We start from the raw sequence: 27,668 nt of genomic DNA, 5'->3' as shown, positions 1-27,668 counted from the left end.
GGGAGAGATGAAGAGAGAGAGAGAGAGAGAGAGAGAGACAGAGAGAGAGAGAGAGAGGAACTCGCATTCAGAGAGACCAAAGAGAGCAAGGACCACAGTTAATAGGCCAAGACTACATCTTCACACTTTGGCCTGCCTCTGCCTGTCTGATCCTCCTACATTAACCCCTTTCTACCAGTCCTCTGTACTTCTCCAGACAGAGTTCTGAAGTCTTGTCTTCGGCTACTTGTCAACACATCTGTCATTCCCCAAACAAACCTTAAGCTGTTTTGGGCCCTTAGGAAACCAGTTTAAGGTCAGATACAGAGAACGTGCTCCTTGGATTTCCAGTTGATGTATCTTAGCAGTCTTTCTGTGGAAACTGCTGCAGAGGGATCAAAGAAGATCAGTGATTCCCAGCCCCCATTCAATATCTCTTCTAGGGTATAGGGCTCCAGCATGGCCCCTCGATTTTCTGTAGAGGAGAGCTGCAGAAGGCACATGCACTGGCACTGGCTCCCAATGCTAGTAGCAATGTCTGACTCTGCCCTGCCCAGAGCACCTGCAGGCCTTGGATGGACAGACTCATAGACTGATTGAAGGCAATGGCAATTGAACGATCTTGGGCTGCACAGAGGAGGAGTGGTGCTAGGGTAATGCTTGACACTGTCCCCAGGTTCGGAATGGATGCTGCCTGAGCTCTCCAGGCTGAAGAGCATTTGGAGCCAGCCACATTCTCCTACCCAGCACTCTATTGCCCAGCTCAGCATTGCGCACTTGCCCACTCCAAGCCAGTCCAGTTCTTCTTGCTGGTTATCAGCGCTTCTTCCCTCTCCCTAACTCATACACCTTAGAATACTCCCTTTCTGCTAGCCCAGAGCTTCACGGGTGCTCCACTCCTCCTTTGCCCTTCCCCAGGTGTTCCCTGACCCATTAGATTAAGGACCTCACTGTTCTCCAAAGGAGTCAAGCTGGACACTCCAACCACAGAATCGCCCCATGGCACTTTCCTGAATCCCGGCACCATGAGTCATGAAGCTCTGAGTGTGCCCAGTGGCTTTAATGGTCTAATCACCTCCACCACCTCCCAGGTGCAGTTGGCAGCGCTGGCTAGGATAGCCTGCTATCCATGATTGACAAGCTGCCTGACCACACGTGGAACACTGGCGACCTGGCCAACACATCGGGTCGCATAGCTTCGGAGATGGTGTCTCAGTACGAACAGGTGCAATTGTGGTTAATAATAGGGTACACCGTGGTGGTTGTTGCCATTTTAGGCAACTGTGTCTTAAACCATGTGATTATGAAGTACAAAAGGGTGCACACCACCACTGGCCTCTTCATTTGCAGTATCTCTGTGACCAACATGATGCTGGCTTTTCTTAGCTCATGTTTTCTTAGCTCATGGTAAGTAGGCTTACCATGGTGAAGGGGGAGCTAAGAAAAGCTGTATATTAATTGAGGAGGGCGACCTTGGGTGCAGGGTGAGAGCAAAGGTACAACTTTGCATTTGCAAAGGAGAAATCTCTTTGGCTGGAGGGAGCCCCGGAATGGGTTGGGCTGATTTGGAAAGTGTTTGCATAGAGAGGGGAATGGCTGAGAGACAGCACAAAGGGTTTGCAAATTGGGGAAAACAAACTACAGCAGACAAGACTGTGGTTGCTTGCTGAGTTAATCTCCTACCTTGGCAGTTGTTGAGAGAGACTTAGGTTGCCTGCAGCAGGGACATGTTGCAGGTGAGCTTTGGGTGACATGTGTTTCAGAGCTATGTCACAAAGACCCAGCCTCAGTTTCCTCACCTTTCAAATGCATTGCTTGGACTCCAAGATGGCTAATAGCTTTTGTGATTTGATGTCCCTTTCTTCAAGCCCGAATGTTTGCATGTGAGAAGATGGAGAGGGCATGAGAGCTGCAGTGTGGAAATGTTTTATTTTTGTTTGTTTGTTTCCACTTCCTGAGACAATAATGCCAGTGGTTTGCCATTATTATAACAAAGAGGGCTTTATTTGTGTTGGGGGCTTGTAAGAGGACTCAGAGGTGATTTCCTGTGCCTCACATTGCCCTTTCTCCCATAGGTGCATTATCTGTGTAATTCCTTGGTGTTTGGGAAAATGACATGTCACTTCAGTCATTTTGTCCAATACTCTTGTGCCTATGTAACTGTGATTACCATGGCTTCTGTTTCCCTAGACAAATATCAGGTATGTGTTTCTCATCGGCCTTCCGGTCTTGTAAAGGGACAAGTTCTTCTCCTAGATACAGATAAGATCAAAAATAACCTAGAGAGTTCTTTGAATTGTTTAAGATATATAAATGTATATGTATAGTTTGAGGGATTGCAAGATAGTGAAATACAGACCTTCACCAAATCAATTTTTTGTTTTGTTTTGTTTTTCATAGAGGTGGAGTTCTTGGTATGTTGCCCAGACTAGTGTCGAACTCCTGGGCTCAAGCAATTCTCCTGCTTGTGCTTCCAAAAACGTTGGGATTACAGGTATGAACCATCACACCTGGCCTCAAATAATAAAAATGCTACCATATTTGATATGGTGCTATGGGAGCAGAGATGTGGCAATGAACAAAATGATAAAAAAGTGCTCTTCTTCTCATTTGGAAAACATTTCTTATTTGCTGCATTCCAGGACCAGCTAAGGGAAGAAAGAGGGAAGGGTTGAGTCAGAGGTGTGTGTGGCTTCAGGACTGGTGGTAAGTTGAGTCTGGGCGGTGAGGGTGAAGTGTGTGAGTGAGAGCTGAGGAACTGAAGTGGGAAAGAACTAACAGAATTACAGAGGAAAGAGCTGAGAGGAGGGCTGAAAGTGATTTCAAAGGAAGGAAATAGGGTAGGAGTGAGAAACTGGAAAGAATTACATAGTTAATCACTTGAAAAGGAGGGAGCCAGAAAACGAGTGAGGTGGGAGGGACATAAAGGTAGATAAAAGAGGTTGTAACTGAAGCCAGATGGGAGGGTCCATGGAGGTATCTAGGTGATAGGTAATGGGGAGATAGGAGGGGGCATGGAAGGAGGGAGGGAGGAGGGGAGCATGGAGGTATCAAAAGGATAGGGGACGAAGCTAGAAGGAAAAGGGGTATGAAGAAAGCCAAGTGGAAGAAAGAATGAATGGCTGTGTGGAATTCTTACCCACTTATATACGATAAAGGGAAAATGAGTCACACATTTGAACATCCATTCCTCTTTTCCACAGAACTCCTTGCTCAGAGTCAAAAGGTTTAAGGTCAGTCCACTTGCATTTCTTTATTTTTTGCACTGAAATTAATTATTAATTAATTTATTTTTAATTTCCAACTTCTATTTTAAGTTCAGGGGTACATGTTCAGGATGTGCAGGTTTGTTACATAGGTAAACATGTGCCATGGTGGTTTACTGCACAGATCATCCCCTCACCCTGGTATTAAGCCCAGCATCCATTAGCCGTTCTTCCTGATCCTCTTCTTCCTTCCATCCCCTGCCATCTGACAGGCCTAGTGTGTGTTGCTTCCATTGAGAGATTTCACTCATCATTAACTAATGTTGGTCTTTCATGAAGCAAAATGCCACCTGAATTAGTACATAAGCATACTTCTCACCTACCTACCCAGTATTTGCTGGTTTGTACCATAATGCCAGTTGATGAATGGCTAACAAGTAACCCTAATTTGAATTGTTGAATGGGGCTGGGGTCCTTTTTCTTCCAGGTGATGCTGTATGCCCTGAAATCTTGGATTACTCCAATGCAAGACAATGTTAGCATCATTATCATCTGGATTGTGAGTAACTGTGCTCCTTTGCCACATTCAATTTGCCAGAAGTTTCACCAGGTGGAGATTGGGTAAGAATAACACAGTATAACCAGTGTTGGATTCTAGCAACCTGTGACCTTGGAAGTCCCATGGAATAACTTATGGAGTAGGGGCTGGAATAGTGCATTTCCAAATGTAGGTACAAAATTAATTTCTTTTACTTGGGATTTATCGTAACAGTTTCCAATAACTCTCATAGCATTTGGTAATCAGAAATAAGTCTTCACATTTGGGGGTCATAATTTCCTTATATATCACATGAGAGATCTGGATTAGGTGAACCCAAAGGCTCCTGGCTTTTTAACTCTAGATTTTAAGCTGAATGCTGACACAGACAGTAAATATGTATCTCCCTTAGGCCAAACTTCCATAAAATAGCTGGCTGTAGGCCTAGGGAAAAGACAAAGGTGATGTTTCTCTTTCTGTCTGTCTTATAACCTAGAAACATAACTGAAGAAACTGTCTGCCTACCCAGTTTCCCATATACTTCAAAATCTTCATAGAAATACCTTGAGCTGAGAATTTTTTTTTTTTTTTTTTTGCTCTTGTTCATCTTGCCATTAATGGTACTAGTGGTTGTTTATGGTCATGTGGCCAAAAAGCTATGGATCCGTAATGCTGTTGATGGCATCAGCATCCACACCTATATCTGGCAGCATGGGGAGAAGAAGAAGACCCTGAAGATGCTGATGACAATGGTGCTTGTCTACACAATCAGCTGGCTCCCTCTTAACCTCTACCTGGTGCTGCTATGCAGAGAATTCATCTCAAACCACAATGGCCTCTACTTCTTCCTCCACTGGCTGGCAATTAGCAGCTCCTTCTATAACCCCTACATCCACTTCTGTCTCAGCAATAACTTCTGGATTGAAGTTCAGAAGGTTATCATGGAAATTCAGAAGATGCTGCTAAATAAATCAGCTGCCTGAGAGGGGAGCACCGCTGACCCAGCTCTGTCTCACCCACTCACCATCTTGACTGGGTAGATTCCAAACCCAGAATGCTCAAATTCCCACAATTCAAAGATATTGATGAGCTACCCATCACCCTTTATTCCGAGGGGTGGAAATCTTCTTTCTCTATTCACAAGTACCTAGACTTTAAGATGCCCAGACCGCAATAGATTCTCCATCCTCAAAATCCCTGAGATAGTGTGGGACAAAAATAAATAGGATTCATTCATTTCTCATGGTGTGGAGGGCAGGTGAACAGAGGGATATTTGAAGAGTTGGGGACATGTGAGCCCCCATATTTGTGTCACTCAGTCTTTCATTTCCCTCTCTTCTTTATTTATTTTTTTCCTGTGCAATTTTCTTCCTTTATTCTCTCCCCCAGCAGTAAGGTGAAGGTATTAGATTTTCAGACTCATCAGAGATCTTTCTCTATCACTCAAAGGAAAGCTTTATTCTTACCTGTGTGGGGAGAGGTCTCCTGAACTCTATCTCTGATTCTGGTCACCATTCCCCTCTCCATCCTTATGTGCCAGTTGACCATGACACTTGACATCTGATATCACAAACATTGTCTCAGGAAGTGTAAGAGACCCTAGAAATTCTGATTTATATTTCATTTAGATGATTAAGATCTAATTTGTCTATCATATTCCCAGGGAAATGCCAGGAGGGAAAAGTATAGTTTCTGAAATTGTATTGGGTTATCTGGAAACTCAATGCTTCTTATAAGTGTAGGTAGTTAGTCATAACTATCCCCTTGTGGCAGAGTGAGAATGAAAAATCTTACACTTGCAGAGGAATTGCACCATGGTTATTTTCCCAAATTGATATACAATAATTTGCTGATAGCTCCCCTTTGAATGCAATGAAAATTGAATTGCCGAAGTTGGCACTACAAAATCCAAAATATTCTCCATGTTTCCTCACTTTACATTTAGCATCATACTTTCTCTTGTGTACATTTGTGCTGTCTAGTTTTGCCTTTCTTTTTCTGGAAAGAGAGGAGACATAATGTGCTCACTGCTGTTTTATTGTTCCCATCTCTTTAGTCTATGAGAATTTCAACTCAGTGGGAGAGAGGTAATATCTCCTCCTCCTGCGACTGCCTTTCATCTGGAGATAATGTTATTAAGGCACTTTGAAGAGTATTGCTCTTTGTGTGTCAAGATAATGCCAGGATAAGAGTAGGATTTCATCCCCTTCTTATCTTCTTCCCCTCCTCTTCTTTATTCCCTTCCTCATTACTCTGGGAATTCCCATTTTTATTTTGATCTTGCCTGTCTTCTTTCTCTCCTCCCACATTCTCTTGTTTCCCTTCCACCTTTTCCTCCTCCCCTCTGTTCCACCCTTCTACTCCTCTTCATCCTTTTCCTTCTCATCTCTTCTTCATTCAAATTCCACCTCAGGCCTCTTCCTATCTTCCATTTGCCCATCTCCTGTGTTCTCCTCCTCCCCTATTCTCCCCATTCCCTCCTACTCCTACCCATCTTCTTTCCCCACTCCTTTTCACTTCTCTCACCACTCTCCAATTCTCTCCCCTCTCTCTAATTCTCCTCTTCCCTTCTCTCCTCACCTCTTCCTTCCTCTTCCCCCCTTCTCCCTCCTCCCCTTCTCACTTTTCCTCAATCCTCCTGAGCCCTTTCTTCTTTAGCACCAGTCCTTCTCCAATTCTTTCTTCATTCCTCTCCATTATCTATCTTTCATCCTTTATCTCTTTGAATTCTGATGTATGGTTCAAAATATTGCTTTCTTATTGCGTTTTAGCTATTGTCTGTCAATTCCCTTCCATATTTCTCTCTTGTCTTCAGAATTCAGATTTCTTTTACACTTACTGGAAGCCTGGGGATCCAGGAAGCTGAAACCTCTGAATATAAACAAGTCTTTGCACTATTCCATAGGCCTCCATGTAAAATATGTGATGGTCAAAGTGAGTGGTAGCCACTGCTTACATTTTTCTCTTCTGCATCTCTCTTTCTCATTCAACTCTAACTGTCAGAAGTTGGCTGCCCGTTATGCCCTCCTGGGGAATGAGCTGGCTAACTCCAGAAGCAGAGAGGAAACCATCCGGACTTAGTCCACAGCTTCTGTGTCTGTTGGGAAGTATCACTGTGCAGCATCTTCCAAGAATATGACCCAGTTTAATTTGAAGGAATTGTACCCAAGTCAGACATATCTTTTCTCTGGCTATGCATTTTTTTTTCAACCTCTTCTTATTCTATAGCATTTTAGATATTGATTATTTCCCTTTCTGCTTCCTTCTCCCTAATTGCTTCCCTAAAGACACAAAATCACTTCTGAAAATGTAATAGAAATAACAACGACAGACTCCTATCACTACAGGACAACCCTGGAGGTTCTTGGAAGTCCCATGTCCACCTGACTGGCTCTCAACTTTTGCTGCTGCCTTTGCTGTAATTTTTGTAGTCATCACACTACCTATTGGTTTTAGCAATTTTTAGAGTGGGTTATCATCATATTGTTAGGGTGCATGTATGTGTGCCTCAGTTTACATTTCTTTCTCTTCCACTATCTTCTCTTCCTTTTCCTCAACTTAATCATTCTCTTTTTAACAAGGATATAATTCAATGACATTTTAGGTTTCCTCTGGAATGGAATGAGCTAGTTTCCAGGAGCTTGAAGCAGGTTACAGGAAATTTAGCTTTTGGCCAGTCTGATTCTACTTGGTTATAGGGTAAGGTAGGTGTTTTGGAGTCAGAACCCCAAATATCTCTGGTAAATTTCCACACTTGTTACAATATTTAATTCTTTTTGTTGGATAAAAAAGAAATTGGGGACAAAGAGCTACTTGTAGTTTTTGCTTTGTTTCTTTCCATTTTCAATTCCATGAATTAATCCTTTATTTCATCTCCCTTTCTATCCTCAACATCCAAACGTTTTAATATATTATATCTATATATATATAATACTTTTGTCATGCAAGTACAATACTAGATACATGGAGAAGTCCTGAGCTGAATAGATAATCATATCTGCTGTTCTCACCTCTATAATCTTCACATCTACCTATTATTTGCTTTTGTCTTCAGCTGTCTTTGAGATTAGAGGTCTTTTTGAGTGGTGATTTCTACTGGTATATTTTTCCCCTCCTTATGTAAATCCTTCTCATTAACATAATGAAGGACAGAGACATATCTTTTCTCTTCTCCTTTTGAAAAGATGTATACATCCCAGGACAATGAGCTGACTGTATAGGGCTCTGCCTCTGCATAAGAAGAGGGCAGAGTGGAATTACCCCCGGGTACCTGGTGCTTCTTTGAGGAATTACACTTTGCTCTGATATTTTCTTTCTCCTGTTTAGATTTAGGAGAAACTTGGGTGAAAAGGGCTCTCATTGTAATTTAAATGATGATTGTGCTATTGTATTTTTACCTAATGTTCTCTCATTCCCAGGACAAAGCCCTTCCTACTCCCACTCTTACTCTCTACAAAAGATTAGACTTTTTTTTTTTTTTTCACCCTCAGTAAGGCTGGGGATATGGAATGGTGAATGCTTGACAAATGATCCAGCTTCAATGTTGGCTGCTGCCTCAGCTGTGAACTTCACACACACAGAACTTTGCCTATCAGCTTTGGTGATGTATGAGATGTTTGAAGATTTAGGGCTCTGAGTAATCTCAGTGTCATGTGGGGTTTTGTTTAGATTTTTTTTGGCAGCAACTAATCTGAACTCCAAACCCAGCCATGTCTGAGGGTGCTACTACTGTAGTTTCTGGCATGGGAGCTCATTTGGTTGGAACATGGTGCTAATGAACTCTAGGTCCTAGAGTCTAACCCATGTATGACCATTAAGCTCTGTGGATTTGAGAATGGTGCTAAATAACTATGGTCATGCGATTTCAAAACCCCACATGTGTTCATTTACACAGACCACACCACTCACCCTAGGTGGCCTTTTTCTGAATATGATTATCAGCTCCCTGGAAGACTCAGCAAAACTGTTGTGTAAATAACCCTGCAAAACCCATTTCCCTCTGTATAAAAAGCTTAAAGTGTAATTCCTACTGACTTTGTGTTAGTAGTGTCATCTTCTTCTTAGAAGAACATCACTTGTGAAATATATAATTGAACAAAAAGAGTTACAGCAATGGAAGGCAGAAGAAGTTGACAAATACATATAAATACATATAGTAGTCTTTGTCCAGTGCCATAAAAAACCTGTATGTTTATCCAAGCTAGGATACTTAGAGAAATTCTTTGATAAGAGTAAGTTCAATATGAAGTTCATCCAATGTTGCACCTCGATGAGGCAGATTGGAGTTTGGGAATTCATCTTATGATATAGATATCTGAGCTGCTGGTAGTCAAACGTATGTGTTGGTTACTTGTGTGTGGCATGTAGATTCACTCATAGGTTTTCTCAGCTGAAGGCCTCTTTCACTGAGAATTCCCTTCCCTTCTGCAGTTAAGGTATCTTTCTATGTTATTACACATAATCACACACATGTATGCACACATATATACAAAAATAGACACACATACCAATACACACAGCTATATGCATCACATGTGAACACACATAAACATGCACATATATAAGCATACACAAGCATGCACACACATGCAGAAAAATGCACACACAGATTGTACACTATTTTAAAACAAACCAGATCTTTCATAATGCCAATTTCAAATCTAAATTTTGTCTTTAATTCATTATTCTTTCACTCAATTATCTGTTTGAATTAATGAACTGAACTTTTCAATATCTTTGTAATTTCTCTGGAAGATTCAGTGGTTGTTTTGTACTTTGTTGTGGTCACTAACACTATTTTATTAAAAGCTGTTGTATCACTCACATTTCTAGCACCCTAGCATGGCAAATGTCTCATTTACAAAACTATGTAACAATTTCAACTGGATATTTATTGTTCTAAAGAAAACCTGCATATTTTTATGCTTACATACACATAAACAGAAAACCTTAAAAGAGTAGCAACTTTAATACACATGAACATAAAGACATCCATACACAATTACACAAAGATATACAGAGGAATATAAGCATATACGTGGACACAAAAAGTTGCACACATAGATTCAAGAAGCCCTTGATGAAAGAACAAGGACCTTGCTGGCCCATGCTAGGCTACTAAAGGTTAAGTGTCCTTTTAATTAAAAAGATCTCACATGAAGTTGGTAGGCAATTGGGAATTCGTAAGACAGTGGGACTTGTAGACTTGGTCTCTCCTTAGCACATGTGGAGTAGAAGAGAGAACAGAGGTCTAAAATTACCTTGCCCACCCTGTGAGAACATGTTTAAACTTGGATATGTTTGTTTCTCTATAACCTGATCTAATAGGTAGTTGTGTGTCAGGAGAGGTATATGCCACAATATCAGCACGTGCCTACCTGGAACCGTAATTACACAATCAGACCATCCATTTGCTACCCCACCACTGCTGATGGCTGACAACATCTCTAGACAATGGGGTGAAGTCTACTGTTCTCTGGGACATATGAGGAAGAAAAGATGGACCCAGTCTGGACAACATGAAAGTGGAGGTAAAGTTGTGTATTTGATAACTCTTGTTCTAAGATATTTCTGTGTCTAGTTCAAACTCTGTTATCTTGTAATAGTAAAAGTAGAAACAGTAATAGCAATATCCTGCCTATGATGATAACTTTGTGATTTCCAAAATAAGATCTTTTAGTATTTTTCAACAAATGTTTCTTCTCAATGTTTTTTTAGTTTTCATATTTAAAAATTAAAGAATGTCGAGGAGCCTGGATAGGACTGTAGATTTTATTTTCAAATATACTGGTGAAAGGGAATATTCTCTGAAAACTGCAAAGCACTGGATCAACTTCTACTGTTCCACAGCTCTGAGGGTCATCTTTTTCATCCCAAAAATGTTTGATGTTGAAGGAAAGAATTACCTTATCTAGATGCCCAAGGTGAGCATTGAGGAAACAGTTTAGTTATTATTATAACTTAGCGTGAGCTTCTTGATGTAATAGATTCAGGTATGAAAGAAGTGCTGGTATTTAGATTTACATAAATAAAATTATGTTAATTGGACTGGTTGAAATGTAGCATCAGAATTTGCAGATCAGGAGTGAATCCTGCTGTTCTTTTGTGATGAGATCCTGCTGGAAATAAAGTTTCTCTCAGTTTGGGTATTTTTTTATGGGATGATGCTAAAAGGCATCTAGGAGAGAGACACAGATCTAGCTGGCCCATAAGACCTTTTATCTATAGGGTTTCCTACTCTGAACACTGATCTAAAGGTGGTAGAAAACCTTCATTAAGAGTTAGACAACTTGAATACTTTATTTGTAGCTTTATAGAAGAGACTATGTTTGTCAATGCCTTTATACCTTCAACTCAGAACTCCAGTAGAAAATTCTAGTGTAAAAAAATCCCTCAATAAAATAAAATTTAAATGCAAAAATATTAATAAAATCACCAAAAAAGAAATAAAGAAAATAAATGACCCTTAGACTTCATAAGGTAGTTAGTGAAATTTATTTTATAATGCAACACCTGCCTGAGTTGTGCCCCTCCACACACTCTCCCGACTCCTCACCATGCAATGAAGCTGAACTTAATAACTTGAAGTTTTTCAGCTTTTACCACTTCCCTGTCCTTTCTCACAAGCTCTGTGAAATGATGGAAAATATCCTAGGCACGTATGTACAAGTACATCACATACTAGCTACTTGGTTTAAACCTAGTGGTAGTTTGGGCTGTGTGAGACTGAAGACTCCCAGATAATAAGGCTGTGAGATTACCAAATTCTTTTATGCAAGCTGCAGCTGCTGTGTTTAAATGCCTCAGGAAATAAAATTTCCTGTTTAGACATTGGTCAATTGCAATGGGACATCCTAACAAAGGGGAATGAGAGAAGTCTCACTGCGTTACAACAGAAGAATGGACATTGTTTAGGGTTCCCCGAAGAGACGTATGTGTTATTTATTTACTTGTGACTGTTTCTTTAAATATTCTCTACCCTTTCCCTATTTTTCTGTACACTAATTTAATGTTTGATTGTGAATTCTGAGTTGAGAAGGAGAGGGACTACAGACAGGGGACAATTTGTGGGGTAGGTGGGGGTATGGGAAGTGAGAGTAGATTAGGACATTTATGTATTCACACACACACACACACACACACACACACAAATGTTTGTTCACAGCACTTCTAAGCTCTTCTCATAGGAATGGGTCTGGTTGGTGGAAGGGAAGCCTGAGAGTATACATTACAGTAGTGGGTATTTATAATTCATAGTGGCTGTCATAAAATAAAGTCAACACTGAAAACTTCTTATGTGTTCAACATGTAGACATTGAGGTGGAAATAGATGGCAGTGGGGGTACAACATAAAAGCAAACCCTATGATGTCTGACTTAGAAAAATTTCCAGGGTGAACAAAGGAAACAAACATTTTATTCCTGAAACCCCTGAGGAATCAAGTCTCTGTCTTCTGTTTTCATAACTAGAAAATATGATAAAATATATAAATGTTGAGGGTACAGCAAAATGAATTTTTACATGTGCATATGTTTGTATAACCACTACTCATACCAACATATATGATTTCCAGGACCTTAGAAAGCTCTTTAATGCCCTCTGTCTGTATTTCCCTAGAGGTGACTGTTATTCTGATTTCTATCACCATAGTTTAATTTTACATGTTCTTTTTTATGTAAATTTTTGCCTAGTCCCAAAGACAACGAGTTTGTCTATTTTGTACTAATACAAGATACTAATAAGATTTTTTTCATCACTTTGGTTCAAAAGCAGCCAACTGTTAAATGGCTATCAAATACTACCACTGTTCTTTGCCTTTGTCCATGTTAATTAAAGATCAAATTATTTTTATAGGAACTCTCAATGCACCAACAAAAATATGTACAATCTATTTACATGTTATGATAAATGAGTTGAGCTACACACTGTTTAAATGATCTGCAAAATAATAAACATGTGAGGTCCTTTTCAGGTAAATAGAGAATGTCTCAATTACACAGGGTAACGTTGATGAGAATGTGATTAGTTACGATATTGGGAACACTTACGGATTTTTAATTTTTTTCAGACCTAGGTAATTTGTTCTTGAAATAACTTCAGTAACTAGGGATTAAGAGGGAAAGACATGAATGCTGTTGAGTAGATCAGAAAATTATTTATTGTTCCAAAAGCCGTTGAAATATAGACAGTATATATGTGCTCAAACACCTACTTAATTGTTGAGAAGGCCCAGGACAAAATAAATATATTTTATTGCTATCTGATTTTTGAAAAAGTCAAGCCAAAGCTGAATTCTATTTAGGAACAGTTACATTTTTTGGCTAATGATGCTATAATGATATATAAATGCATTAGCCTACTCAATGGCCAAGACCAAAGCATTCAATTCACAGGAAACCCTTATAGTCCAAGGGTCCTGATAGTCCCTCTGTCTTTTCCATGGAACAGAAAAGATGGCCACATAACATTATAGGCTCAGACATATAACCACATCTTCATATCACACAATACTTATAAAATTTACATAGTTGTTCTTATGAATAACAGGATGACAGCTTCTCTGTGGAGATTGACAATCTGTATCTCAAGGTCTAGAAATTCTGGAAAGCTAGGATCCAGTTTGACTTCTTCCAGATACATGGGATACTTGAATAGCAAAATTAACTTCTTGCTCATAAGCTAGGTTGGTTGGGGCAGGCAGAGTAAGACAATAAAGACAGACAGCTTTTACCTAAAAGTTTGGCTTTGCCAAGTTTTGAGCCAATCTAGACCAAGGTTATCAGAACACGAGTGAACACAAACACAATGTCCAAAGGTATAAAATTATTTTCTTTTCATAAATATTGTTTTTGTTGTGTTCTGAAATAAGCCCTGGGGATTTATGTTTTGGTCAGGCTTTAATGTCTGTCATATTTGATCTATATAATCAATTGGACACCTCAGCCTCTGATTCCTCTTCCATATTACAGTTCTCACACTGGAACTGTAATTTTATCCTAGAAAAGGCAAAATTTCATATACAATGGAAAGTATAAGATATTTGAACCTAGTTAAACCAGGATATATATATATATATGTATGTGTATATATATATATGTATGTGTGTATATATATATATATAATGTCTGTGTGTGTGTGTATATATATATATATAATGTCTGTATATATATATATATAATGTCATCAGATCCCAGCAAAATTGTAGTGAAGGTTTCAAGTATAGAAAGCATGGCTATCTATCTATCTATCTATCATCTATATTAATTTTGTAACATTTGTGTGTGTGTGTGTTCATTTCTAGGGAGAGGAGGAGAAAGAAAGAGATATTCATTTACTACAAGGAATTGGCTTATACGATTATGGAGGCTATGTCTCATAGTCTGCAATGTGGAGACCCCAGAGAGCTGGCTGTGTAGTTCCAGTCCAAATCAGAAGGCTTGCAAACCAAAAAAGCCAATAATGTAAGTTCCAGTCCAAGAAAATGAGAAAATTAGTGTCCAAGTTCAAAGACAGGCAGAGAGTGAATTCTCCCTTATGCCACCTGCCACTTTTTGTTTTCTTCAGGCCTCCAGCTGATTGGATGAGGCCCATCACATTGGAAAGGTCACTCTACTTAATCTCATTCAGAAACACTGTCACAGAGATAATCAGAATAATGTTGAATCAAATATCTAGACACCCTGTTACCTAATCAAGTTGACATAAAAGTAATCATGACAGTGGTTTTTACAGGAGGATTATTCCAGGACCTGCCTTCCACTATGGAGTCAACAGGGACCAGAAGTTTTTCTCTTTATGCCCCCCATATAGTCAGGGTGTAAGATGTTAATCCAAGCTCTATCAACCAGATGTTTTGTCCTGAGGCTTTAAAACAGACAGAATGAAGCAATCAATTGGTGGGTCATCATTCGTAACCGTAAGAATAGTAGCAGCAACAGTAGCTGTCTGATTCAACTTGACTGGACTATAAGAAAACTGCCTTGGTGTCTGCTTTTTGATTCTCTGGAGTTTCCTTGGCATCTGCCAATTCCAAAATTTGGTCAATTCTCTGAGGCCCACATCCTACTCTCAGAGCCTTCCAACAATTTCCATTTTACTTAAGTAATCCAAAGGCAGATACTGACAATTGTACATAGGAACTCTAATAAGTATATATTAATTAAACCAATATAAATCAGACTTATACTATTGTGGTAAGTGCCTAAGATAGTGTGATGAAAACAGACACTGTCTTTGCTTTCATGGAACTTACAGATAAGTTACAGAGATATAAGAAAATATTTACACAAATGTTTCCATCATTGTAAGTGCTACTGGGGGGAAATACAAGTGTGCTTTGGCAGAAGGATAATCATCTCTTTCAATGAATTGAAGATGAAAAGGTAAATAAGGGGGAGGACACAGATAAGTTTTGAATGGGTAGCAGCAGGAATTTTGACTAATCGTCTCAATTTTCTACGTGAAGCTTGAAATAGACGTTGTTGGGAACTGAAGAGAGAATCTCTACAAAATGTCTGGAGTTCAAGTAAGAGTGATGACCATTAATTTGCGGTGGTCACAATATGCAAAGTAATGTTTCTATAGAAGTTGTCAGCAGCCTGAGTTTTGGATTTGAGAAGAAAGAATGATTTAAGTTGAGGTTTTACTGGGTAAGTGCAATGGATGGATGAAAGAGAGAGAATATTAGGGTGTTGTCAAGATAGTGGTTGAAGTAGTGAGCCATGGGATCAAAGATAAATGGGGAAATGTTGTAGGAAGGCCCTATAGTTTTAATGAAAGTTGAAGGATCTTGGGGACTGGAGATCTTAATGATATTGAAAAAATTGTATCAATGATAACATATCTGGGTGATTATGAGGTCCAGACAGTGAGCATAACTGTAGAGGACTGAACTAATGTGGAGGTAATGTATCTAATGGAGAAGTGGAATATCAGTTAAAGGAGGGTATGAAAGGAAGATACAGTGCATATATATAGGAGATTACTTCTCAGAGGATGCATATTTCATAGGAATTCCACAGAAATATTCAGTATAGTTAACCAATTCATATAAGAAGAGAAACTTTCAGATGTTGCTGATAATTTGAAAGTATCACCCTTATTTATTTCTTAGTCATACACCATCTCAGGTACCAAAGCATCACTTTAAATGAGCAATTGAAATAGAATACATAGTAAGAGGAAAATACCTTTTTCATTTTGGCAACAACACTTCATACTGATACCAACAACTCTTCTGCCTGTTCTAATCTCCTATTACACAAATTACAGCTCATTCATTGGAGTGCAACCTTCACAAAACTTCTTCCCCAGTGCTTAGTTTTCTGACTTAGCTTATCCAATTACAAGATTTTTGCCTTGGCCCAATATGCTCATTGAGCTGTGTTGATGTTGTGCTGCTTTCTGTTACCGAAAGCTGAGTAAACTGGCTGGTGATTTGGAGCACAACTATGTGGATCAAGTTCATAGCTCAGAACCCCATGAAGGTTCCCCCAAATCCTTACCATGTTCTTGTGCCAAATGGAATCTTATTAAACAAGGATGAGTTTCTGGAGACTGTCTATTGATCACACCTACAATTTTAACTTCATAGATTTATTTCATTACAGCCTTTTCCCCTGAGAGTAAACACAGATATATTCAAATGGAAATTTTCTCATCCATATTCTGGATGATGCTGTTACCTTAAATGAATCCAGCAACACATCAAAAAGCTTATCCACCATGATCAAGTGGACCTCATCCCTGGGATGCAAGGCTGGTTCAACATACGCAAATCGATAAACGTAATACAGCATATAAACAGAACCAAGGACAAAAACTACATGATGCAGAAAAGGCCTTTGACAAAATTCAGCAGCACTTCATGATAAAAACTCTCAGTAAACTAGGTATTGATTGAATGTATCTCAAAATAATAAGAGCTATTTATGACAGACCTACAGCCAATATTATACTGAATGGGCAAAAACTAGAAGCATTCCCTTTGAAAACTGGCACAAGATAGGGAGGCCCTCTCTCACCACTCCTATTCAACAAAGTGTTGGAAGTTCTGGCTAGGGCAATCAGGCAAGAGAAAGAAATCAAGGGTATTCAGTTAGGAAAAGAAGAAGTCAAATTGTCACTCTTTGCAGATGACATGATTGTATATTTGGAAAACCCCATCATCTCAGCCCAAAATCTCCTTAAGCTGATAAGCTGATAACTTAAGCTGATAACTACAACAAAGTCTCAGGATACAAAATGAATGTGCAAAAATCACAAGCATTCTTATACACCAGTAACAGACATACAGAGGGCCAAATCATGAGTGAACTTCCATTCATAATTGCTTCAAAGAGAATAAAATACCTAGGAATCAAACTTACTAGAGATGTAAATGACCACTTCAAGGAGAACTACAAACCACTGCTCAGTGAAATAAAAGAGGACACAAACAAATGGAAGAACATACCATGCTCATGGATAGGAAGAATCAATATCGTGAAAATAGCCATACTGCCCAAGATAATTTATTGATTCAATGCCATCCCCATCAAGCTACCAATGACTTTCTTCACAGAATTGGAAAAAACTGCTTTAAAGTTCATATGGAAGCAAAAAAGAGCCCGCATTGGCAAGACAATCCTAAGTCAAAAGAACAAAGCTGGAGGCATCACGCTACCTGACTTCACACTATACTACAAGGCTACAGTAACCAAAACAGCATGGTACTGGTACCAAAACAGAGATAGAGACCAATGGAACAGAACAGAGTGCTCAGAAATAATACTACACATCTACAGGCATCTGATCTTTGACAAACCTGAGAGAAACAAGAAATGGGGAAAGGATTCCCTATTTAATAAATGGTGCTGGGAAAATTGGCTAGCCATAAGTAGAAAGCTGAAACTGGATCCTTTCCTTACTCCTTATACGAAAATTAATTCAAGATGGATTAGAGACTTCAATGTTAGACCTAATACCATAAAAACCCTAGAAGAAAACCTAGGTAATACCATTCAGGACATAGGCATGGGCAAGGACTTCATGTCTAAAACACCAAAAGCAATGGCAAGAAAAGCCAAAATTGACAAATGGGATCTCATTAAGCTAAAGAGCTTCTGCACAGCAAAAGAAACTACCATCAGAGTGAACAGGCAACCTACAGAATGGGAGAAAATTTTTGCAATCTACTCATCTGACAAAGGGCTAATATCCAGAACCTACAAAGAACTCAAACAAATTTACAAGGAAAAAAAAAACAAAAAAAAAACAACCCCATCAAAAAGTGGGCAAAGGATGTGAAAAGATGTTTCTCAAAAGAAGACATGCATACAGCCAACAGACACATGAAAAATGTTCATCATCACTGGCCATCAGAGAAATGCAAATCAAAACCACAATGAGATACCATCTCACACCAGTTAGAATGGCAATCATTAAAAAGTCAGGAAGCAACAGGTGCTGGAGAGGATGTGGAGAAATAGGAACACTTTTCCACTGTTGGTGGGATTGTAAACTAGTTCAACCATTATGGAAAACAGTATGGCGATTCCTCAAGGATCTAGAACTGACAAACATTTTTTGAAGTGAAGGCTGATTCATAATTCTTCTTTACCCTTCCATAACTCCTCAGTTTATTCAATATTTCATTTGGTGTCAACTCAAACAAAAGTCATCAGGAAGCGGTGATTGTTATCAGATTATTTTGCATGTCCTGGAAATGTCGTAAAGATTATATGGTTGTTATGAACTTTAAAAAAATAACTTAAAAATACTAGGAAACACAATTTGAATTCTAACCAAAGTATGCTCCAAGACTTTCAAATGTGAGAATACAAGTACAGAAAGTAGAAGTGTACAAAGACAGAAGCAATTAAAATACAAGGGTTAAATAGGAATTATTATTGAATAATACAGGGGAAAGATAGAAGACATTCCAGTATTTGTTAAGGCAATACAAAAGAGACAAGTAGCTTGGAGACTCCTTGGGAGGAAGGATTTGCCAGTTTGGTTTGCCAGTATTTTATTGAGGATTTTTGCATCGATGTTCATCAGGGATATTGGTCGAAAAGTCTCTTTTTTTGTTGTGTCTCTGCCAGGCTTTGGTATCAGGATGATGTTGGCCTCATAAAATGAGTTCGGGAGTATTCCCTCTTTTTGTATTGATTAGAATAGTTTCAGAAGGAATGGTACCAGCTCCTACTTGTACCTCTGGTAGAATTCAGCTATGAATTCATCTGGTCCTGGACTTTTTTCGGTTGGTAGGCTATTAATTATTGCCTCAATTTCAGAGCCTGCTATTGGTCTATTCAGGGATTCAACTTCTTCCTGGTTTAGTCTTGGGAGAGTGTAAGTAGAAGTACCATATGACCCAGCCATCCCATTACTGGGTGTATACCCAAAGGATTATAAATCATGCTGCTATAAAGACACATGCACACGTATGTTCATTGTGGCACTATTCACAATAGCAAAGACTTGGAATCAACCCAAATGTCCATCAGTGACAGACTGGATTAAGAAAATGTGGTACTTATACACCATGGAATACTATGCAACCATAAAAAGGATGAGTTTGTGTCCTTTGCAGTGACATGGATGCAGCTGGAAACCATCATTCTCAGCAAACTATCGCAAGAACAGAAAACCAAACACCGCATGTTCTCACTCATAGGTGGGAACTGAACAATGAGATCACTTGGACTCGGGAAGGGGAACATCACACACCAGGGCCTATTATGGGGAGGGGGAAGTGGGGAGGGATTGCATTGGAAGTTATACCTGATGTAAATGACGAGTTGATGGGTGCTGACGAGCTGATGAGTGCAGCACACCAACACGGCACAGGTATACATATGTAACAAGCCTGCACGTTGTGCACATGTACCCTAGAACTTAAAATATAATAATAAAAAAAATTAAAAATTAAAAAAAATAATGTTTGTCAGTTACAGAACGCCATCACCATCAGCAACCCAAATTTATAGCGCTGAGTTAAGCATTAAGGTCAATGAGTCCGAACGTTTCTGCTGAACACAGGAATGTTTATCAAGAGGCAAGAAAAGTATTTGTTTGAAGTGTTATTCTTTTATATGATTATAGAAGTAATATGTTATAGTTGTACAAATTTTGAGAAACAGGAATCACAAGAATAAAGTTAAAATCATCCATAAGCCGATGACACAAAATTATAAAACTTGTAACATTTAGTGTACGGATATCTTTTTAGTATTTTTAAATGGGTGCGATCTGAACATTTTTAAAAATAGTGTTATATTTTTATGCATTTGAATGTGTCGTCATTTAACAAACATTTGCTGATTTCTCACTATTAATGTGTATGTAGAAATTATTTTGTAATCAGTTTTTCTTATTTAATAATATAAAATTTATCCATACTATTAACTTTGTATCTTAACATACTTGAAAATATCTCTTTGAATAGACTCACCATATTAATTATAAAAATTGAAACTAATTTCATATTTGTATTTAAGTTATTTTTAATATTATGTTTATATATATTAACAGGATGAACATAGCTTGCACATATATTGTTGAGCATATCTATGATTATTTTTGAACAGCTTATTAGTGATAACTGAGTCATCCAGATAATCTTCTCAAATCTCCTCAACAATTATCGAGGGCAAAAGAAAGTCATTCCAGAAACATTTATTGCATTTGTACACAGTGGCAAACAGAGCATAGTACTGGACCAGAAGAAATGTGACTATGGGCCAGGTGTGGTGGCTCACGCCTGTAATCCCAGCAATTTGGGAGGCCAAGGCAGGCTGATCATGAAGTCAGGAGTTCGAGACCAGCCTTACCAACATGGTGAAACCCGTCTTTACTAAAAATACAAAAATTAGTTGGGCTTGGTGGCGCACCTGTAATTTCAGCTACTCAGGAGGCTGAGGCAGGAGAATCTCTGAACTTGGGAATCAGAGTTTGCAGCAAGCCGAAATCATGCCACTGCACTCCATCCAGGGTGACAGAGTGGGATTCCATCTAAAACAAAACAAAACAAAACAAAAAACAAACAATAAAAACAGAATTGTGACTATGATGGAAGACTAAAATATACAAGATATGATTATTGCAATCAAATATCTTAGACTAGAAAAATTGTTAAAATTATTCTTTATTAATATTAATTATAGCCAGTGTTTAATATCTGTCAAATTTATGGCACACTTCAGTTGTGTTTTTCTATGTGTTAATCTTTACAATACTGTTAAATAATTGTTTAGTAACATTAGAACACATCCAACTGCTGGTTCAGGGAGGAAATTTAACTCCTTAGGCAGAAATTGAATAGTCAGCATAGGGCTGGAGGTGGCTGAAGTGAAGGGAAGGAGCAAGAGGTTGTAGATGAAGCAATGAGCTTCCCAAGAAGAAAGCAGAACAAAATAAGAACTTAAAGATAAATTAACCATATATTTTCAAGGAAAAAAGGGTCACAGGCTGAGATGGGGACTGAGCAGAAGTAGACAGAGCTCAGTTCTATGAAGCTAAATGTTCCTTATAGGACATAAAGATGCCCTCTGTTCAGGCAATGTGGTAGAGACCATTGATTCGAGATGGAGCACAAGTATCAAAGACAGAACATAACAGTAATGTCATTTTTACAAGGCTACAGTGCTTTAAATCTTTCCTAACACCAGAGTAAGTGAAATGGTGGGGGAATCAGTTCCACTCTCTTCAGGTTTTACACTTTGACCAATGTTCTAGGGACTCAGCTATTTCAAGAAACTTCTTCGTAGCCTCCACTCAGGTCCTGAGTCTTCCATAAGCCATGAGCTTATGAACACGGGCATCCATGAAAATTTTTCTTAGCTGCAGAATAGATCACACTATTTTCTTATTTCTGATCCTTCAATGGGATCTCCATATACTGCAAAAGAAAGGATTCATCTTTTTAAAGGTCCTCTATGAACTGGCTCCTGTCTATTTCTCCAGCTTTTTTTTCACCAATAGTTGCCTTATACTGTAGACTTGAACAGAGTTGCTTCCTCACTCCCTTCTACCTGCAGCCTTTACTGTTAATATCTTCTTTGTTTGAAGCAACTTCTTCCTTCCAGTCATCTTTCTCAGCTGCTTGCCTGGATAAATACTTACCGATCTCTCAGGACTCAATAGGAATTACTTTCAGTATTCCTCCTTGATCTCACTGAAAACTTCTCTGTGTTCCCAGGATACCCTATGCACACCATCATCCCAGTAATTTCAGAGTATGGCATGGTAAATTTTTTATTTATGTTTGTTTACCCATCCCCTCATGCGTGTTTCTGGAAGTGAAAAACAGTCTGCTTCAATATTGTCACACACTCAACAGTTTTGTGTTGAACTGTGCGCTGAATTTCCTAGTGGCAAACTCCACCTCTGCCAAGCCAGAAAGTTCTAGGCCTTCATTTCCTGGATTTCCAGGATTGACTGACGAGAGGAGCAGTTATTGTAACTCTGGGAACCCAGATACCCTACATGGCCCTAATCTTACTGATCAAGTCTTGAATCTGAGATAAAAAATTGTTCCCAGGTTCTATGGTGGCAGACCTGTGGTGCCAATTCTATCCTCCTCAGATAATAAGAAGGACTTGGAAATAGTTGACTCTTGAGTTCTGATGAATGAGTGAAGAGAGGAAAAGGGCAAGGAAGGGGTAGGTATAGTGATATGGTAGGGGACATGGAAGTGCTGAGTAGAGAAGGGCGGGTTTCCTGGCAAGGGTTCCACCCTAGGGCCTGTGTTCATGGACCAAAGTGAGAACAGGCACTTTTGTTTTCATGCCCAAATGTTGCATTTTCCAAGACCACCATTCTGGAGCACCACGCCTCTGTCCATAAAAACCTGGTCAGGTGCAGTGACTCATGCCTGTAATCTCAGCACTTTGGGACACCAAGGCAGGCGGATCACCTGAGGTTGGGAATTTGAGACCAGCCTGACCAACATGGAGAAACTGCGTCTCTACTAAAAAATACAAAATTAGCCTGGCGTGGTGGCAGGTGCCTGTAGTCCCAGCTACTTGGGAGACTGAGGCAGGATAACTGCTTGAACCCGGGAGGCGGAGGTTACAGTGAGCTGAGATCAGGCCACTGCACTCCAGCCTGGGCAACAAAAGTGAAACTCCATCCAAAAAAAAAAAAAAAAATTCCTGAGATCTTAGCGGGCACAGACACAAGTGGTTAAACATTGAGAGGAGCAGAGAAACAGTGGCAGAGAGCAACGAGGAGGCACAGCAGAGGAGTGATGAGGTATCAGAATATTGGTGGACAATAGCCTGACTCAAGGGCATGAACATCTTCCCACTCCATCTCCCCTCTCCGGCTCCCTATGCATCATGCTGAGAGTCACCTGCACTGCTTAATAAAACTTTGCACTCAACGACTTCATGACTAAAACACAAAAAGCATGGCAACAAAAACTAAAATAGACTAATGGGATCTAATTAAATTAAAGAGCTTCTGCATGGCAAAAGAAACTACCATCAGAGTGAACAGGCAACCTACAGAATGGGAGAAAATCTCCAATCTACCCATCTGAAAAAGGGCTAATATCTAGAATCTACAAAGAACTCAAACAAATTTACAAGAAAAAAACAAACAACCCCATCAAAAAGTGGGCAAATGATATGAACAGACACTTCTTAAAAGAAGACATTTATGCAGCCAACAGACACATGAAAAAATGCTCACCATCACTGGTCATCAGAGAAATGCAAATCAAAACCACAATGAGATACCATCTCACACCTGTTAGAATGGCAATCATTAAAAAGTCAGGAAACAACAGATACTGGAGAGGATGTGGAGAAATAGGAAAGCTTTTACACTGTTGGTGGGAGTCTGAACTGGTTCAACCAATGTGGAAGACAGTGTGGCAATTCCTCAAGGATCTAGAACAAGAATTACCATTTGACCCAGCAAACCCATTACTGGGTATACACCCAAAGGATTATAAATCATGCTAGTACAATGACACATGCACACGTATGTTTATTGCAGCACTATTCACAATAGCAAAGACTTGGAATCAACCCAAATGTCCATCAATGATAGACTGGATAAAGAAAATGTGGCACATATACACCATGGAATACTATGCAGCCATAAAAAAAGGATGAGTTCATGTCCTTTGCAGGGACATGGATGAAGGTGGAAATCATCACTCTCAGCAAACTATCGCAAGGACAGAAAAGCAAACACCATATGTTCTCATTCATAGGTGGGAATTGAACAACGAGATCACTTGGACACAGGGCAGGGAACATCACACACTGGGGCCTGTCAGGGGTAGGGGGGCTGGGGGAGGGATGAATTGTAATGTAATGTAATGTAAATGGTGAGTTGATGGGTGCAGACAACCAATATGGCACATGTATACCTATGTATCAAACTTGCACGCTGTGCACATGTACCTTAGAACTTAAAGTATAATAAGTACAAATAAATAAATAAAATAAATAAACAAAATAAAATAAAACTTTGCATTCATCCTTCTATCTCATGTGTGATTCGATTATTCCAGTACATTGGGCAAGAACCCAGGCTGTCACACTGGCCCCCTGTCCTAAGACAGGGTCTATTAAGCTGGTTATGATCAACACAAGCTGTCTGCAGATGGCAAAGCCAAAAGAGCACACTGTGACACATGCCCAGTTGGGCTTTGGGAATCACCAACACCCACTCCTAAACACTGCTGTGGGGCAGAAGCCCAAAAGCACTCCCCACAGTCTCTGCATCTGCCTGTTTGCATGCTCGCCCTAGGGTTTGAGGGGTAGGGCAGCAGGCAACCAAGGGAGCCACACCCCTGTCGCATGTCTTGCAAGGGGAATAAGGGAACTCTACCATTTAATTACGACCCTGAAGCTTAGGTATGAGAATAATAGCAGCATATTAGAAGGGGATTGTAGGGCTGCAAGTCATACTTATTTTATTGCATATTAGCTTAAAATTCTACTTTATAAGCTGGATATATAAGTAATTCTGTAAGGAAGTATCTGGATTCTTTGCTAGCTTATGATACACACACACACACACACACACACACACATATATATACATCATAAGTTCCAGTTTTCTCCTCTGTAAAATAGTGATTATGATTGTACCAAGTGCTCAACAGAGCCACTTAACATACAAAAAATTGTTAAATACATGAGATATTTTTATTATTATTTCTTTCATATCACTGCATATAATTCATTAGTAAGTCTTCCTTATCCTCAAAATGTCTCAGACAAAGACCACTTTTCTTGATGTGTACTGCTCCCTCACTAATTCAGGACAGCATCACCTCTTTCCTATACTAGCCTCCTCTTAATTGCTCTTCCTGCATCTACTCTTGCCCTCTCCTCTAATAATATATTCAGTAGTCAGGGTGATCTTCTCAAAACAAATCTATCATATCACTCTCCTTCTCAAAATACACTAAGGTTTCAATTTTACTTAGAACAGCACTGCTTGATAAAAATATGTGAGCCTCAAATACAAGCCACACAAGTAATTTAGAATTTTCTAGTAACCACATTTAAAGATGTGAAAAGAAATAGATGAAATTAATTTTAATATTAAATTTAATAATTTATTGAATCCAATATATACAAAATGTCATTTCAGCATGCTATCAACACTAAAAATAGGAACCAGATATTTTACATTCTGCTTTTCACATTAAGCACATCTCTGTTTTGATTATCCACATGTCAAGTGCTCAATAACTGTATGTGACTGGTGGCAACAATATGGGGCAATGAATATTTAAAATGAATCCATGGCCGGGCTTGGTGGCTTATGGCCTGTAATCCCAGCACTTTGGGAGGCTGAGGTGGGAGGATCACTTGAGGTTAGGAGTTCGAGACCAGCCTAGTCAACATAGCCAAACTCCATCTCTTCTAAAAATACAAAAATTAGCCAGGCATGGTGGCAGACACCTGTAATCCCAGCTACGTGGGAGGCAGAGGTTGCATTGAGCTGAGATCACACCACTGCACTCCAGCCTGGACAATACAGCAATACTCCATCGCAAAAAATAAATTAAAAAAATAAAACAAAATGAATCCATGGCCTACATGGCCTAGGAGTACTATTTGGTCTGACTTTTCTTTATTTCTTGAGTTCCATCTCCTCTCTCTCTCTCTTGCTCTCTCTCTCTCTGCTGTAACCATACTCACCTTATTTTGTCCCTTAAATATCCCCAAATTGGTTCTTGTGGCTTTTTCACTTGCCTTTCATTCTGTCTGGGGTTTAAGATCTTTCCATGACTCAATCCTTTTATTCTTTAGGCCTCAGTTGAAATTTCACTTCCCCAGAGAGGTCCTTCCTCCCTTGGACAATCTCTGTAAAGTTGCATTTTCTCTTTACTGTCACTCATTTGCATTCATTCACAAGATTTTTTATACCAGTTGTTATAGCCTTATGTTTTACCTACTTGTTTATGAGTTTATTGTCTGTCTCCCTTCACTGGAATATAGGCTCCATGACGATGGTATAGGCATATCCATATCCCTTGGGCCAAATGCAATGCCTAACATAGAATAAATGCTCAAGAAATATTTTTGAATGAATAAAAGATTATGATGAGCTATTGAGTGCAGAGGGACTGCAATGGGCCCCTCTTTGGGACTTCTCTAAGTCAGGGAGGAGCACCTGTTTCTAAGTCCAGTCTAGTGCAGATTTCTTGGAAAGCATGAACTTGTTATCCTGATAACCAATTACCTATTTGCAGGTAACATCCAGGAAGAACTCTGGAGAGTCAGGGAAACAGGCTGGAGCTGTGTGCATATTTAGAATCTGATCATTGGACAACCATGTAGCCCATTGCATATGATACTCATGAAAAGTAATTGTGGACCTGAGAGATCCAATTTACTGTCATATAATAGTAACAGTAAATATTTTTTAGTGATTAATATATTCCAAGAACTGTACTAAGTATATCACATATATTAACACTTTATACCACCTCCATGTGGAACGAAAAGTTTGGTAAGTATCAGGGCTAGGATTCGAACCCTAAGAAGTATGGTTGGAGTATCTATACTTTTAAACATTTTGTTATACTGCTTTCCTATGCCAAGGAGACAGTGTTATAATAAGTGTAAGATGCCATATGGGCTGACACTTCAGAGTCAATGAGTAGAAATCATTCTGGGACTCAGACTGTTGTATATCTCATAAGAATAAAAACTCTTTGGAGAAAACGACTTTAAAGTTCATATGGAAACAAAAAGGAGCCCGCATCACCAAGAAAATCCCAAGCCAAAAAAAAAAAAACAAAAAAACAAAAAACAAAAAACAAAAAAAACAAAAAGACCAAAGCTGGAGGGATCACACTACCTGACTTCAAACTATACTAGAAGGCTACAGTAACCAAAACAGCATGGTACTGATACCAGAACAGACATATAGACCAATGGAACAGAACAGAGAACTCAGAAATAACACCACACATCTACAACCATCTGGTCTTCAACAAACCTGACAAAAACAATCAATGGGGAAAGGATTCCCTATTTAATAAATGGTGCTGGGAAAACTGGCTAGCCATATGTAGAAAGCTGAAACTGGAACCTTTCCTTACACCTCATGCAAAAATTAACTCAAGATGGATTAAACAGTTAAATGTAACACCTAACATCATAAAAGCCCTAGAAGAAAACCAAGGCAATACCATTCAGGACATAGGCATGGTCAAAGACTTCATGACCAAAACAGCAAAAGTAATGGCAACAAAAGCCAAAATAGACAATAGGATCTAATTAAACCAAAGAACTTCTGCACAGCAAGAGAAAATAGCATCAGAGTGAACAAGCAACCTAAAGAATGGGAGAAAATCTTTGCAATCTACCCACCTGACAAAGGGCTAATATCCAGGATCTACAAAAACTTAAACGAATTTACAAGAAAAAAACAAATGACCCCATCAAAAAGTGGGCAAAGGATATGAACAAACATTTCTCAAA

General features: G+C 39.1%; 1 pseudogene; it reads left to right on the top strand.

Annotated features, from left to right (window-relative positions):
• The first annotated feature begins 1,004 nt into the window (after window positions 1-1,004).
• On the top strand, window positions 1,005-4,881 carry LOC105476735 (G-protein coupled receptor 83-like; annotated as a pseudogene).
• Window positions 4,882-27,668: the final 22,787 nt, after the last annotated feature.

The sequence above is a fragment of the Macaca nemestrina genome, chromosome X (assembly GCF_043159975.1).
Source record: "Macaca nemestrina isolate mMacNem1 chromosome X, mMacNem.hap1, whole genome shotgun sequence".
Lineage (NCBI taxonomy): Eukaryota > Metazoa > Chordata > Mammalia > Primates > Cercopithecidae > Macaca > Macaca nemestrina.
The sequence above is the reverse complement of the archived record's forward strand: the minus strand, read 5'-3'. Positions and strand labels throughout refer to the sequence as shown.